At 43.9% G+C, this 16,815-nt stretch overlaps 1 pseudogene; it reads right to left on the bottom strand.

Moving 5' to 3' along the window:
• The window catches only part of LOC146796874 (extracellular calcium-sensing receptor-like), a 231,655-nt pseudogene extending 220,543 nt beyond the window's left edge, over positions 1–11,112 (bottom strand).
• Between the last annotated feature and the right edge of the window lie 5,703 nt (positions 11,113–16,815).

Genomic DNA, 16,815 nt, shown 5'->3' with positions numbered 1-16,815 from the left:
GGTCTCTAGGCTGACATATTTCTGCATGAAAAATCTAAATGGTGCCGATACATTGTGATGTTGGCTAAAGCAATCACTCAGGGTGCTCCAGTTCCTGATTCTTGGAAAGCGGCTGAGATTATTCCCGTTTTTTAAAAAGGGAGATAAATCCCAGCCTGGTAATTATAGGCCCATTAGACTAATAGATTCACTCCAAATGATAATGGGGCATTTAGTTTTAAATAAAGTGCAGGATTGGTTGGGAGAGACAGATATTTTATCCACACTACAGGCAGGCCTCAGGGCATGTACTAGTACCATTGACCAGGTATTTCCATTCATCATGCTTTACTGGAAGATGGTGGTCTTGAACAAGGGCAGCCTTTATGCTACCTTTGTGGAACTTAAATCAGCTTTCAACCTCGTCTCCCGTAGTAAACGATGGTCGGTACTTCAAGAGATGGGGATGTCTCCGGAGTTGTTAACCCTTATTGCCAGAATTCATGAGGATAACTTTGTCCAAATTAGGTGGGAAGCTCAGGGTGAAATTACCACTCCCTTTCCTATAGAGAGAGGTGTGCGACAGGGGTGTGTAATGGCTCACACACTATTCTCTTTATTTATAAATGGGATTGCAGATTTTTTAGCGTCTAGCCCTACAGATGCCCCTATCCTAGCAGTTGTTAAAATCCTTATTTTAATGTTTGCGGAAGACACGTTAATCATCTCAAAAGCACCAAGTGGCCTGCAGCGAGTCCTCAACCTCTTCGAAGAGTTTTGTCGATTAAGGGGCTTGGAAATCAATGCGTCAAAAATGTATGTCTTTTAACCCACATAAAGTTGTTAAAGGAGGCATCGTGCTGAATAACCGGCCGTTAGAACAAGTCATGGACTTTGTATATCTGGGGGTCACCCTACAGAGAGACCTGAGCTGGAACTCGATTTGGCTTTATTGAAACACCGGCAACAAGCCCGTGTTTTGCATTTTGAGTTTTCTTCTTTTTTTAAACCAGTAAGCCCAGCGCTTCAAATATTTGACTTGAAAGTGGTCAGCTCTGCCCTTTACGGGCCGAGCTTTGGGGTTTTGAGAACCTCTCACAACTAACAATAGATGAAAACAGGTTCCTACTTAAGATCACTAGCTTCCCACAAAGCACTCCAGTGTGCCTACTGATATACGACCTAGGTATGAAGGCACTGGCCAATATAGCAAGACTGCGTCCCTTGCTTCATTGGCGGAGAATCTGGTGTACCCCAGAGCTGGCCAATTATGCTGCAGGCCTCAGGGACCTAATCAGGGCTGATCATTTCCATAAGATTAAATGGTTGTGGGGAATTAGAGCTTCCCTGATTAGTCTCGGTATGGCCCCTCTATGGGAAAATCCGTCAGGCACTCCGTTCCCCCCTAAAGCGGTTTTAAAAGCTAAATACTGGGAATGGATGGCCCAAGGTACTTACAGGAATTGTTACACTTCCTCCCTTACAGGGAGTTTCCTTGCTGTTAAGCCAGCACCGAGTTTTGAGCAATATTGGGACACTATTACCAAGCCTCATGATCGGAAGCTTTACTTCCAATTCAGGGTAGGTTCATTGCCAGTAAGATCATTCACAGCAAGATGGGGAAAATTAGAAGCTGACTCCTGTCCCATCTGTTTCACTCACCCAGAGTCCTTAGCTCACTTATTATTTGCTTGCCCACCCTATGCTGCCCCACGCCGAGCATGGCTGATGCCAATTTGTAAATCTCTAGGCACCAGAAGGAATGAGGTTGCCCTAAGACTATTACACTTTGATACATCTAGTACCATTGTTATTGCCTTGGCAAAGTTTCTGAGTTGGGCTTGGGCCATTAGATCGCATGTTCTCTGTTTAGGCTGTTGGCGGCTCCTATTGTTTTTTTCCATTGTGTGAACCATAGGTGCTGGCCACATGTAGGGTGGCCTGTGTTATAGGTGATGATGAATTGAAATATGATGGCAAGGTTTTTACAGTTTTATCACCTTTGATCACATCTGTAATTGTGTACTTTTTATTGTACATATGACTAGTTTAAACTTTTTGTAAACAAATTTATGTATCATGTAGTATGCTTTGATGACATATCTGTCGAATAAAGCTATTTTGGATTGGATTGGTAAGGCGGTGGGCCGTGCGTACCCCCAAGCGCAGGGGACCACAACCTCCCCGGGCCTTTTTAAAATTATGATGTTTGAGGGCCATGCTGACCCCCAAGTCCCGGGGACCACCACCTCCCTGTGTATTTTTTATAATTATGATGCGGGGGCTGCATGGACCCCTGGAGCCCTGGGGACCACCATCTCCCAGGGGCAGATAGAGGAAAGGAGGGGGGCCGTGCAGGCCACCCTCATGCAGCAAATTTTTGCTCTGGAGACCGCAACCTCCTCCCCCCACGGTAAGCTACTGCTATGTCCCGGGGTGCCCAACCCCATTTCATAGCGGTTGGCTCTGACTTGACGTGAGCTTTGACATCTCCCACCAAGTCAGAGCAAATATTCTTCTGTTAGCTGTAAACGTTATCGCTTGCTTTGAGTTGAGGTTTTGTCTGTTTCTCTACCCGCAGAGATGCAGGCAGAGAAACAGAGTACAATTGTTTTGATACACAACAAACTGCATGTTTATGTTGGATTCTGTGAGTCCTTGGGGGCCAGGAACCCCTCATGTTATCTCCAAAGAGTCTGACACAGAGGGATTACAGGGAGCTGCTCGGAGGCCCACACCCTTTTCCACCACTCTGCAAATGCGATTTTTATTTAGAAAACCAAAGCTTACATTATAGTTAGGAAATAGAATCTAAAACACCTTAGAAATTCACATAAAAAAGAGGTTACAGGGACATTATAGTTAGGCTCAAATTTCAGTCGTACAAAACCTGAGCTAACTATATCTTATGCCCCTGCAGTGCACTGCTTCTGACCTCAAATATTACATCACTCAAGACATGGTCAGTGACATCACTGATAACATCACTGATGACATCTCCAGGGAAGAAAACATTCCATGTTCCCGGACAGAAACATGCCCAAAACCCCACAATTCTGCGCCATATAGCACAGCACCAATATCATTTACCTCATATACCCAGAGGATTGTTTTTTCTGGTTTAGTAAGGGATGTGTGATACTCTTTTTACATAGCTGCAGTAATCTGTGTATGCTTTAAGCAGACCGTTCAATGTGCTTGGACCAGGACATAGTGAATGAAAGCTTGATTCCTAGATAATCAAATGAGTCAACCCTCTTCAGGAAACTCACTGCTAGCCTCAAATTACCCTTGGCTTTTCTCATAGTGCTAAACGCCATGGATTTAGTTTTTTGACTACATTGATTTCAAGACCCTAATCCTGGCAAAAAGCACTACATTTGTTCAGTAGTGTTTGGAGGCCACTCCGGTCTTTGAGGTTAAATAGCAATATATGGATCATAATATTTGCTATAGTTGGAACATCCGCTGAACACTCAGAAAGATAGTCTACCATCCTATTCAAGTATAAAGAAAAGAGGGTAGGGGCTAGTACACACCCTTGTCTCACACCTCTTGTTACTGGAATCCTGTCTGTCAGTTGACCCTAGAACCCCATCTAAACTTAGCAGAATTGTTCCCACGGATCCTGATAAGTAAAGCTAAAATGGAGTGAGGCATACCCATCTTCTGCAAAACATGCCAGAGCCTTAGCCTTGGTACCAGGTCAAACACAGATGTGAGATCAAAAAAAGCAACAATCAAGTTCATTCTCCCAATCAAGATGATCTTCCAATTTATTAAAACAAACCGGAAGACCTGATCTACTGTAGATGTTTTAGCTCTAAATCCTGCCTGGAGTGGGCTAATAATATCCCTTTTGGATAGCCATATTTGGGAGCATATTATCAAGGGCCATATCACAGCTTTTCTGGCTTTAAAAGCCAGAAAAGCGGTGATATTTACATCGCACTATTAACAAGCTCATGCTAAGCCTTGTTAGCGCTAGTTTCCGTGAGTTTGCTCCCGTTTTCTATCGCCCTGCATGCCATCGCTAATGACATGCAAAGTAGGCGTTCCGGAGCAAAACTACATGGAAATAGTTGTTAACAAGGATTCGCGGTATTAACAAGCCTGCAGTAGACCCGCTTAGTGACAAGAATAATCACGCTAAGCCCCCTTATAGCAGGATTTTAACACCTGCTTAAAAGTTGACTATAATGGGAGGCGCATTGCAGGGTTAAGGTCACAGGGGCGTATAAACAAAGATTTCATTATCTCACACAATTTATGTCTGGTTTTCAAGCGATATTGGCGCTTTTCGCCGCTATTGCTGGATTTCATATCGCCTCGGAGATAAGCATTGATAATAAAGCGCTATCTCGGCATTGAAATCCAGCGATAACCGACGATAAAAAAAATAGCGGTAAGCGCGCTTTGCGATATTTATCGCAAGTTGTTGTAAATATGCCCCTTGGATTTTTAATATAATCATGCAACAGAAAACCTTTTGTATACTATCTAAAAGGCTGATGAGTAGGCCTGGGCTAAAATTCCGTTCCGCTCACGGAAATTGCGATAATTTGACATTTTCGTGTTCCGCGGAGAACGCGAAAATGTCAAAATTTCCGCAATCCGCATCTCACCGGAATTTTTTTTCTTGCTCACGCTGTAAAAAAATGCATTCTCATATGCGCGCGATCGCCTTACCTGAATCCCCGCGTTCGCCGACAAGTTTTCCCGATCTGGTCGCATTCTCCACGAGATGTTGGATTGTTGGTAGCCATTTGCGCTGTCTCGCGACAGTTCGCGCCCACATTGACGTCATTTGTCATGCAATCACGTCATTCGTCGTGCGATCACGTCTTTCTTCTCGCGATCATGCACCACGAGATTATGAAATGATTGAGATCTCGCGCCCGTGAGCAACCGCATGGGTCAGTTGGCGAGCCGCGATCACGCAGAAAATACCGCAAACGGGCGGGAAAAAAACTTCAGCGTCTTCGCGATATTTCCGCGTGTTTGCGGAGATTTTTAACATTAAAGTAAATTTCGCAAATTCCGCCCACCCCTGCTGATAAGCCAATAGTTAGCCGGTAGGGACGTATTCCCTTTTTTGAATACCGGAATCACTTCGTCTTGCTGCCATGATTCTGGGATGAGGGCCCCCATTGCAATAGCATTAGCTAAAGCAACTATGTAAGCAGCCCAAGGGTCACTATCATGTACTAGCATATCAATAGGCAAACCATCTGGACCGGGCGCCCTCCATCTTGCAAAGGATGATAAGGAACCTATAACATCCTCCTTAATAAACGGTGGAATACTGAAATTTGGGAGGCTTCTACATAACAAAGCACCATCACTGGTATCAATTCCCTCCTCATGGTACAAAGCTGTAAAATGTAAGACCCATTCCACAGCTGGGACATGGTTTACTGGATCTAATCCTTTGTTTGTACCCCCTCTAGAACTCAACTTCCAGAAATGCGTTTGGTCTCTGGTCAAGCAAGCCTCTGATATCTCTCTCCATCCCACTCTTTCTTTGCCCTCAACAAGGTATGCTTGTACTTCTTCCTGGCGTTAGTGATTATACTGCATTTTTTTACTTTAACATCCCTTGCCAGAGAACATATTGCTTCCCTACACTCCCTATTAAACCAAGGATTGCTCTTTTGGTGAAGAGTCCTTCTCGCAGGGGTAGGGGAAATTGCGAGATGAGCTGCTATCACATGCAAAGCTGTTTATGTAACTCAGCAAAATTAATTGGAAAACTCCCCTTAACCAAACTGATCTCAACCTTCTGTAGTGTCACCTGCACCTCTTTACTAATATCTGTCAGAATCTATGGTTTCATGCTGATCTGGCGCCACTTTTGCAGCCACCTATCCGATGTATGTACAACATTATTGCTACTAATTAAAGTAGCGGTTTCAACTAGATACTTATCTAAGAGTGATGACATTGTGGGATTGTGACCACTCTCCAATCTGTCCTTCACTTCCATGTCATCAACTGGGGATCACAATCTTAAATCAACAAGTATATAGTCAATATGATTTTTGGTCAGATGGTTATTAAAGGTGCATGCCCCGTTGTTATGTTAGTTTATTTTTGAATAGCGCTAAATCACCAACAGGTCTCAAAGCGCATCTAGGGAGGGAAAAGTCAGGCCCATAGGCTGTCGCGTCAATGGTAGCAGAGGGAAAGGATAGTTAAACGGTATTCAAGGCCTCCTGAAAGAGGAGGGTCTTGAGTTGCGTTTTGAAAGGGAGAAGTGCCGGTTCCATACGAAGGTAGTCCGGCAGCTGGAAGAAGGAAGAGAAAGCTCTGCCCCCTTTGGATACAGTTTTGCAATGTGGGATAGACAGGTAGCGGGCCTGTGAGGATCTCAGTGTACGGCCTGGAACGTAGTTCTTGAGGCGGTCTTTAATATATGTGGTGGCATTTCCATAGATTGCTTTATGGGGAATACAGAGGCCTTTAAATTTCACTCTTTGCTTAATGGGGAGCCAGTGTAGCTTACATAGGAGAGGGGTGGCGTGAGCACTTTTGGGGAGCCTGAATATCATCCTGGCTGCATCGTTCAACACCACTTGTAGTTTATGGATAAGGTTTTGAGGGAGGCCGATATAGAGGGCATTCCCGTACTCCAGTCGGGAGACAATTGTGGCTGATACAATCAACTGAAGAGATGTTGTTGCGAGGATAGGGACAAGCTTCTGTAGCTGTCTCATGAGCCCTATACAGGTTCCGACCACTGTTGTGACTTGGTTGGCCATGGATAGTTGGGAGTCTATTTTGATGCCCAAACTTTTCACGACTGGTGCAGGTGGGGGGCTGTTGCCCAGGTCTTGGGGCCAGAAGAGATCGTTCCAAAGGTTGTTTTTTGTTGGGATCACCAGGATTTCAGTTTTATCTGGGTTGATCTTTAGTGAATTTGTTGTCATCCAATTCACTATAAATTATAGGATGTTTTGCACCAGCTCCTGGGAGTAGTTAGAGCTGTCAATATTGAGGATGAGTTGAGTGTCATCCGTGTAGTTGAAGATACGGCTGTGCATGTGGGCTAGGACTGCTACCAGGGGCTGTATGTATATATTAAAGAGGAGCAGGGATAGTGCAGAGCCCTGGGGGACTCCGCAGTTGAGAAAGACCCTATCCGATACCTGCTCCCCCAGCTGCGTCCTCTGTGACCTACCTGACAGGAATGATTCTAGCCACTTGTGTGCTCCTCCACCTATGCCCAAGTTCGAGATACGGGTCAGTAGTTGTTTATGGCTGATCATGTCGAATGCCACTGATAGGTCTAATAAAATCAGGGCACTCAGAATTTTGTTGTCGGCCATGGTTCTGAGGTCGTTGAGTACAGAGAGCATCACCAACTTCATGCTGTGGTGGGCTCGGAAACCCGCCTGTTGTGCTTGGAGTAGCTGGTTGTCCTCCAAGAAGGTCGAGAGTGTTTTCAGAACGTGTTGTTCTTTGACCTTTGCTAAAAATGGTAGTTGGGAGATAGGCCTATAGTTCTTTAAATTAGTGTCATCAGCTCCTGGTTTTTTTTAGCAGGGGGTTACTCTGGCCTCTTTCAAAATGGATGGTAGATAGCCCGTCTCCAGGGAGTGGTTTAATACCTTGAGAATCTGACTTTCCATCCCTGGGAGGGCCATTCGAAAGATCCTCGGGGGGCAGGGGTCTGCAGGTGAGCCTGATTTGGTGCGGTTCATTAGTGAGGTTAGGGTGGCTGAGTCCAGGTAAGGGAATTTGGTGAGCTGCTTCCGACGCTGGGAGGGCGCCTGATGCTGCACTGGAGGGCTCTGAATGATAGGGGTGTTGTCAATCTCTGAGATGATGTCCTTCATTTTTTGAAAGAAGAAGGACTGGAATGCGTTGCAGTCTATGCTTGCAGTTGCCGATGCAGGTTCAGTTTTGTGGCTAAGTTCTTTTAGTATTCAGAACATTTCTTTTTGTTTATTTGCCGCCTCTGTGATTCTTGCCTCATAATATTCAGCTTTCCTGTTTAGGATGGCTTTTTTATAGGTGGTAAGTAGGGTTTTATATATTGCTAGTTTAGCTGTGTCATAGTTTTTTCACCACTGCCCCTCCGCTAGGCGGATTCTTTGCTTATTTTCTCTCAGATTCTCATTAAACCAGGGGGCTCCCTTTCCCATGGCTATGAGTGGCTATTAGTGGTCCTGAAACACAATTCAATAGTGAGGGCTTTCAAATGTAAAGCAGCCTGCGTCTACCTTTTAATTGGGACAATCTTCAAACAGGGAATGGACACACTTTGACCTCATCTGCTGTAACCCCAATATCATCGATATTGAGAGGCCTGAATGTCATATTAAAGTCCCCAGCGAGAATTAAATGGGGGCGTGATGGCAGGCTATTGATACAGTTCACTTGGAATTGACTGGGTAGTGGCCCTAGTCCACCTACCCTCCGCATGAAGATGATTTATTTGTGCAGCTTGCATCTACTCCCCACATTACTATATATCCAATGTACTACTTTATTCTTAACTTGAGAGGTGGTCACAGTTTTGCCAGGGGTTCAGCAGGGGACATTGACTAAGATGGCCACATAGGGACAAGCACCAGGAGGTAGGTTAATGAAGGGAGGGGTTCTTCATGAGTGTGACTCACAGGCTCTCTCGTGGATACCATGGCTAACTCTGGCTGCTTAATGTTTGAGCAGGCTCTAGGATCTACCATAGGAAGAGCAGCAGCTGTGACATAAACACTCTCCACCTTGCAAGATTCCCCTTCACACGCATCCCCAGAGGTGCCACCCTTTTTAGTACTCGCCTAGATTTGAGCATAACACAGCTCTTCTCTATACTTCACCCTTCATTATATTGTCGGGAGGGCCTACTGATGCTGTTCAAAGCGCTCTCGATGGACATGAAGCAGTCATATATAAGGCGGAGTTTATCATCAAGTAGTTCAGATAGCGGTCCCTTAATAACATCTCACATAGAACCCTCTTGACTGTAGCGGCTTATTGACTGCCGATATATTTCAACAGCAAAGATTTTAAACTCTTTCTATTACTAGTATGAAGATCCAATGTGGATGGCTAAATATGTAGAAAAAAATATATATGTCTTTGATCTGTGAATAAAAAACGTAATTGCTGTACACCAGGCAAATGGTCTGCCATACAACTATTAATTGGGAAACGTTGTTACCTTGCTTAAAATGTCTGGACTCATATTGCTTTACTTCTCTATGTTAAACGTCTGTTTCTCTAAGTATGTAAATTGAAAGGAATTGCACTGTGTTAAAAATCACTTCAAACTTGTTTCATTAAATTTCATCAAAGATTTCACTCGAAATGTTTGTTTCCTTATATCACTGCAGTAAATAAAGCAAACAGTTACAATCTCTTCATTATGATCCTCTTTTAGTCATCCACTATCTACACCTTTCTCACCTCTAATACTCTAGGCCAGATTTACAAAACTTTTGCACTGTGTTTGCATCACAAAAGTGACACAAACCTGTGCAAAATGTTTTTTGTTGGATTTGCTTTACAGTGCAAGACTTGTTTTGTGCTGATGTGTTACCTAATTGTAAGGCAAAGCATGGCAAAGAGCTTTTTGCATTACTCCGCGTCAGATAAGCATTCCATGGATGGTACATGGGCATTCCCTTGCTACAACCTAGCTTTTGATGCAAAAACCTATCTACTAACAATAATAGACAGAAAAGTAACACCCCTTTGAAGCAAGTGTTAAAAAGAGAAATATCTTTATTTCTCCTTTTATTTCCGATTTGGCCTGTGTGCTGCACTGTACAGCACATGTACAAAGTAGGAAACGTTTTACAGTTTGTCTACCCTTACACTGATGTTCTGCTCACGCAGAGACTCTTGAACTATGGTTCAAATGTGTGTGTGTGATGCATGGCAACCTGATGCACTGATGGTAAGGAAAGGGAAAAAGAGTGCCAAATCTCTGTAGATATGGCAAGTTCCTCCTCTCTCCCTGTCACGCAATGTAGCACAGCAGCTTTGGGTGCTTCACTGTATTGTGTGCCAGGGTTGTAAATATGGTCCTATGTGTTCTGTATCCATTAATACTGATACTGATACACCACATTTCTTTATCTCATTTAAAGTGTGGGCTAGAAGTATCGAAATCACAATATCGCTGGGTCACCAGAATGTTGAAGGATAAAATATCAAAAGGAACATTTGTAAAGTTTTTCTCTACTTAACTCCACCTATACGTACCTTGGGGGTTGTATGTGTGTGTTTGTGCGTGTGTATTTATTTATTTATAGGGTATGCCTCTGAGAAAAGCTTTCACCATGATCAGAAACAGTAGGTTGAATAGCCAGGCTATGGATTGGTCCGATTGTAGCAGCAGAAAACTGTTTTGAGTTTAACGAGTATTCTGTTCTCAAAGAGAGGAACTAGTATCTAAGATAGATGATTTGCCCCAACTAGAGACAAAACTGGACCCCTAAAAGGCAGAATACTGCATGGCATATGAAGCCATTGAGGAAGGGACTCACGCTCCTTCAGGCAGAGGCACTAGAGGGAAGAACCCCCCCCTAGACTCTGTAATATGTTTTGGAAAGAGTCAATTGGATAGGATACAGTGATCCCAAAGTGATCCCAATGAGTCTAGAGGAGTCATACTTAGTACCTATTCTGAATATAGAATTCCCTAGATTAAATACTTGGCAATATGATATACATAGTGGAAATAGTCTACTCATTTCTACTGGCTTTCAGAGGCTCAACATACATATTTATGTGAAAATATATTAGAAGACAAGAAATACATTATTTTGGCTATTTTCCACTTAGCTCTATGACAAAGAACCTCACTGCATCAATCAGCAGGTTGTTCAGTAGACACCATTTACAAAGGATGAGTAATTACTTTTGGCAACGTCTGGAAGCAGGAGGTTCTGTGAACAAGAAGTTAGTTGAAGAGATAATGGTCTCCAAGTGAACAGGAGCCAGAACACCAAATGTCACATCTCCATCTTTGTAATAGCTTTCCATGGTTGGTGTGGAGAGTCCACAGAGAGGTGGTTGCCCGTTGGCTGCAGCAAAGGACACCATTTTCCACAGATGTAGTAGCATAATCACATGTGTCAGGAACATCTTGAAGGATGAAACATGTTGAGACTTAATCATGCTTGTCTATAGTGCGTAGCTTTTGCACAGTCTGTAGATGGCACTGGCCCTAAAACACATAGCAACAGTGAATAACTGAGATTCAAGCATCATTTTAAATGTAACCACAAGTTCTCCCTTATCATTATCATTGTGTTCTGTTCATACTCCTGATTTCATAGGTACTGTTGGGTCTTAGTTTAAACAGAAATAGTAAGGAAATTGAACTTTTCTGAACATGATGGAAATAGGCTGAGGACATGAGGTTTGTGAGGATGTTCACAATTATAAGTTTTCACTTTTCTCTGTTTAAATTGATGGTGTGTTTTCTATACCATCAAATCTGTAGATGGGTCATTGATAACTATGTTATTAACATCCATGAATCATTTCTGACATTTAAGGATGGATATGAGGCACAAAATTCCAATGCAAACTCAATCCATACAACTTGACACAGAGTACACTGAGAAGAAAATAAAAAGAACAGGAATGACAAGTAAAGTACAGCCAGTAGAGCTCAATATTAGAATCCATCTATACCACAAAGCCATCTCATGAACATAGGATTCCAGAATTAAAGAATACAGAGATCTGACCACGTTGTGAAGGTCAGAGACAGAGGTAAATGCTCTCAACAGAACCACTGGCCCAGCAATACAATCACACATTGCCAAACAATCCACCAGTCTCAAAGCAAACAGAGAAGTCCTCCTTCCAGCTGGATTGTAATCTGTGTCTTGTCGGAATTGGTCTAGGCTTTTCATCCTGAACACCTAATCAGATCCAACAAGAGCAGCATTGTAATAGAAAGAGGACTGAGAGAATTTCTGCAGTGGCCATCTTGGCTTGGGCATACGATTAAAAGCCCTCTCAATCTACTCTGCTGAAAGTAAATCCCCTCTGAACAATGGACGGATTATTTTATCTAATTCAAGTTAATCTGCAATTGCAATTGCCACCATCCGCCTATCTACACACTCATACATGGAGTGACTTTTTATATCTCTCCATGGAATTAGAAAAAGGGGACAACCTATGGACAAAGGAGATAGCAACCATCTTGGATTGATCAATAATTGGCACTTCTCTCATTATTTAGTTCAACAATTCACAACAACAAGACGCAAATGCGCAACCAACCTCTCCTCCCATAGATTCATATGCAGCCTGAACTCTCAGCCATTAAATATGCACCCACCAAACCCCACCCGGAGTTCTAAACTCGTGCGTTATGAACCCAACTCATGGTCCATAAAGTACCCAGAAAATCTGACAAGTAATGCTAAAAAGAACCTAAAGCAAAGTACCTTACAACAACACCCGGAAAACACTTATAGTAGACAACTACCACACTGCTACTAACAGCAATACGAAAACTAACTTAATCTTTTACACAAATTGCCCGACTAAGTGGAAAAACACCTTCCGTCTTCACTTTCAAGTCACCAAATCAGTAAATGTCCCTTATGCGAAAAAATCTCCACAACAGTCACCCCTACCTTTAAAGGGGAACTCACAATTTCTATCTTCAGAACAGGAAACATTCTCATACAGGCCACTGACCCGCACCTCACCATTTTTGATCGGCACTTACCAACATTACTCTCCTCTCTAACTCATCAATACCATCAAACCCAATGCCCCCCCACCCTGACAAAAAAACTGGGACCGACCCAATCTCCCTCCCCGGATGACCCACGCTACAACTCATGGACATCCACCATCACTAATTATAATCTCACTACCCCTATCATCACACTCCGCCGTCAAACACCCTCTACAATGGCCTCAAACTATACCACCAGGTCCAGCAAATGCACATGTAATAAACACCACAAGGCTGATCCTGAGCTAGGCAGATCGGACTCAAAAGACATTCTTTCTGTGACTGAACCCACTACAGGTATCCCCCCTCGACTTCAGGAGACCAGACTCTACCCTTGCAAATTATCCTCAACTCCACTACTGTCCCTACTCCACCTGCCCAAACCATCTTCATACCCAACGCCATCGATAATTCCTCAGACACTGACCTCCCCCTAGCCACTGCTCACTCCCCCGACTCACCACCACTTGCCCTAACCGCACCCACTTCTAATCACATTGCCAATCCCCTAGACACGGACTTCCTCTTTACCATTGCTCTCTCCCCTCCCTTGGACCCAAGACCCACAACACCTCCTCCTAATCTCTTGACCGGAAGCAACAACGACCTGACTCCTCACGTCCAATCTATCCCCACTCCTACCCCCAATGATGCCACTCAATATCACAATCTAATACCCTCTCCTTCCACAGACCCTAGTCATACACTGCTCCCGACAAAGAAAACATGCCCTTTCAGCACACTTTCCCTGCTACTGACCCGAATGGAGCAGAAATATAGACTCCCTAGCGACAGATATCCTACACCTACACCTACAACAAAGCCTTCCCAACTGGATTAAGCCTCCTTGTTCACACAATGCGGGTAACTACACACCTTCCCCCCATACAGCCTCTTCCATGGCCCCACTTGGCACCCCATGGCCCACCAATCCTATGAGGAATCAGGCACATTGTCCCAACCGAGCTCTCCTACCCATTTCAGACCGAGAAGCAGATGATATCAACTACTCTTTCCTCGAAATTAGCCAGAACTCGGCCCTGTTTGCTATCCCAGTTTCAGTGAGCACTAATAGGATCCCTGGACCTGTCCTCTCGCCCAGACCCCCTGCTCAATACACTTCTATACATACAGCACACACCACCACTGAGTTTCCCCGACCTCTATTGTGCATGCTCCTCAACCATAGATCAGCAGTACAACACGCCACAGAGATTCCTGAAGTTAAACTCGCGGACGAAATAGACATCGCATTCCGCACAGAATCCTGGCTCAATGACCACTCTACCCCCATCCTAGACCTTCTCAACTCCCCCCAGGCTACAACTTCATCAGACACGACATACTGATCAAAACAGGTGGCGGCCTAGCTATCATCCATAAAGACGGAATACAGCTTACCAGATTTAAATCCACAGAATACCTGACTCTTGAGTACTGTTGAACCCATCACCAAAACCACGCCCATCAAATTTCACACCATCTACCATCCTCCTGGTGAACGTACCCTCTTCGCTGAGGAACTAACCAACCTAATAACTTGTTTCTCCCTAACAGACACAGAAGACGTGTTCCTGGGTGACTTCAATATCCACTGGAACACTTCAACCCAAAACCTCTCCAACCTGCTTGAAATTACCAAGCTCAAACAACTCTGCAATGAGCCAACACACATCAAAGGAGCAATTCTGGATACGATCATCACCAAAAATTAGCTGGTCTCTTTGAGATCGATTTCTCCCATTGACTGGTCTGACCACCACCTCATACTGTTTAATATTGACTCACATGTCAGAAACCAACCAATACAACCTGAAAAACCTAAGCACTGGACCAGGAAGATCAAAGGAGTCCTCATAACTGAACCAGAATCCAGGGTTCATGCCCATCTACAACCCCAGCCTTCCAATAAGACGGCCGATGACCTCACAGCCCATTTTAATTCCACATTGGCAGAGATGTGAGATCAAGTAGCACCTCTCAAACTCAAACATTTGCGATCTAACAAATCTAAATCTTGGTTGAATGTGGATTTTAATAACAAAAGAAGACAACTCAGACAATCAGAACGGACTTGGAGACTAAACCCTTCGTCTCTTCACCTAGCACAACTTCGATCAACCCGGTCAGCACATAAAAAACACATTTTTAGAGAAAAGGCCACTTTCTTCCGCAGCCAACTAGACCAGGCAAAGAACAGACCTAGAGAACTCTTCAACATTGTCAAAAGTCAAACAAACAGCACACCCCCACAAGAAATAAAAGCCTCCAAAGATCGATGCGAAGAATTCTCCAGCTTCTTCACAGATAAAGTAACAAAAATTGAGCAATCCTTCATCCAAACATCAAATCCTCCCTCCCTTGCAACCTGCCCCCCTTTAACTACCCCTGACGAAACAGATCAAAATCTTACCTCGGGCATCCAGACCTGCTTCCGGCTGGAAAATGACGCTAAATGGTCGAACATCGAACCCATGTCGGAAATAGAAGTCTTCAATATAATTGCAAGCTTAATCCTTCTTCCCACACTATGTACCCCCTCCCATCCACAATAGTAAAAAAACTCAACCACATCATGGCCCCTTTCTGGACAAAAATCATCAACTCCTCTCTCACATCAGGTTGTGTCCCAGACTCCCTTCAGCTATGACAAATCACACCTATACTCAAGAAACCAGGGTGCGTTCTCCAACAACTTAACAAACATATTGACGACTTCAACCTCCTGGACACCTTTCAGTCGGGTTTCAGGAAAAGTTGTAGCACCGAAACAGCGATGCTCAATATTGCAGATGATATCCACAAATCCTTAGATGAAGGTGAAGCCTGCCTCCTCTTCCTCATTGATTTATCAGGGGCGTTTGACACATTAACCTTCGAGCTTTACTTGAGACTCTGAAAAGCCGATGTCGCATTGATGGCACAGTACTAGAATGGTTCACTTCCTTCCTTCAGCACCGTTCACAACAGATTAAAATCAACTCCTGCCTCTCTGTACCAACATGAGTCAAACTTCGAGTCCAGAAAGGATCGCTCCTCTCACCATCCCACTTCAATCTCTTCATGGAACCCCTTGCAATTATAATGAAACAAGCAGGGGTTCATTACTACGCATATGCTGATGACACACAAATATACTACAAAATCAAATCGCCCAGTGACGTCCGACACCTCAATGTCAAGCTAACCAAGATCCAAACCTGGTTTAACGCAAACCACTTAAAACTGAACCCGGACAAAACGGAATTAATACTGTTCTCTCCGAAAGGTAACCACCAACCAATTCATGTCTGGATCAAGGAGCTTGATGCTCTAAACTGCTCCCTCGTCCTATCCGACTCAGTAAAGTCACTGGACAAAAACTTGTCAATGAAGGGCCACATCAAGAACTCTGTAAAAAGTGTGCTTTACTCTCTAAAACACATCAAGAAAATTAAACCTTTCATTCCTCAAGATAATATCAAAACAATTGTACAATCCCTAGTACTTTCTAAACTGGACTATGGAAACACCATGCTAACAGGGTCACCAAAAGCTCACCTAGCCCCACTAAGGTCAGTCCTTAACATGGCAGCCCGACTCATAACTGGTGTAAAACGATTTGAACACACCTCACCAACCCTCAACGCACTGAACTGGCTTCCCATGGAAGGTAGATGTATTTACAAGCTGGCCTGCATCACACACAAGGCCCTTCACACCCAATTACCAAACTATCTAAACAGCAAACTAGTAAAAGCAGGAAAATCCAGAACTCTAAGAAGCACCAACTCTCTTCTTATCCCTCCGAAACTGAAAAAGAAAACGACCCAGTGCCGTTCCCTCTCTGGCAACGTACCCAGGATGTGGAACGCACTCCCTATCGACCTCAGATGCAACCCCTCCTTCTCTTGCGTCAAAAAGGACCTGAAACTCTTTCTCCTGAACCAATACTTTACCGACCTTGGCAGCCATCCTAGGCATCAATAAACTAATGGACTCCCCACTCACTTTGACCTTCAAGGATGATGGTTTTCTGACTGTGTCAGCCCCCTGCGTCCTTCTTCCCTCACTGGATACATAAGTATTATGTCTTTGCTTTTATATATTTATGCATCCTCATGTCCTGCGATGTT

Source organism: Triturus cristatus, chromosome 10 (assembly GCF_964204655.1).
Source record: "Triturus cristatus chromosome 10, aTriCri1.1, whole genome shotgun sequence".
In the NCBI taxonomy this organism is placed as follows: domain Eukaryota; kingdom Metazoa; phylum Chordata; class Amphibia; order Caudata; family Salamandridae; genus Triturus; species Triturus cristatus.
Note: the sequence above shows the minus strand (reverse complement) of the source record. Positions and strands in the feature narration are given on the sequence as shown.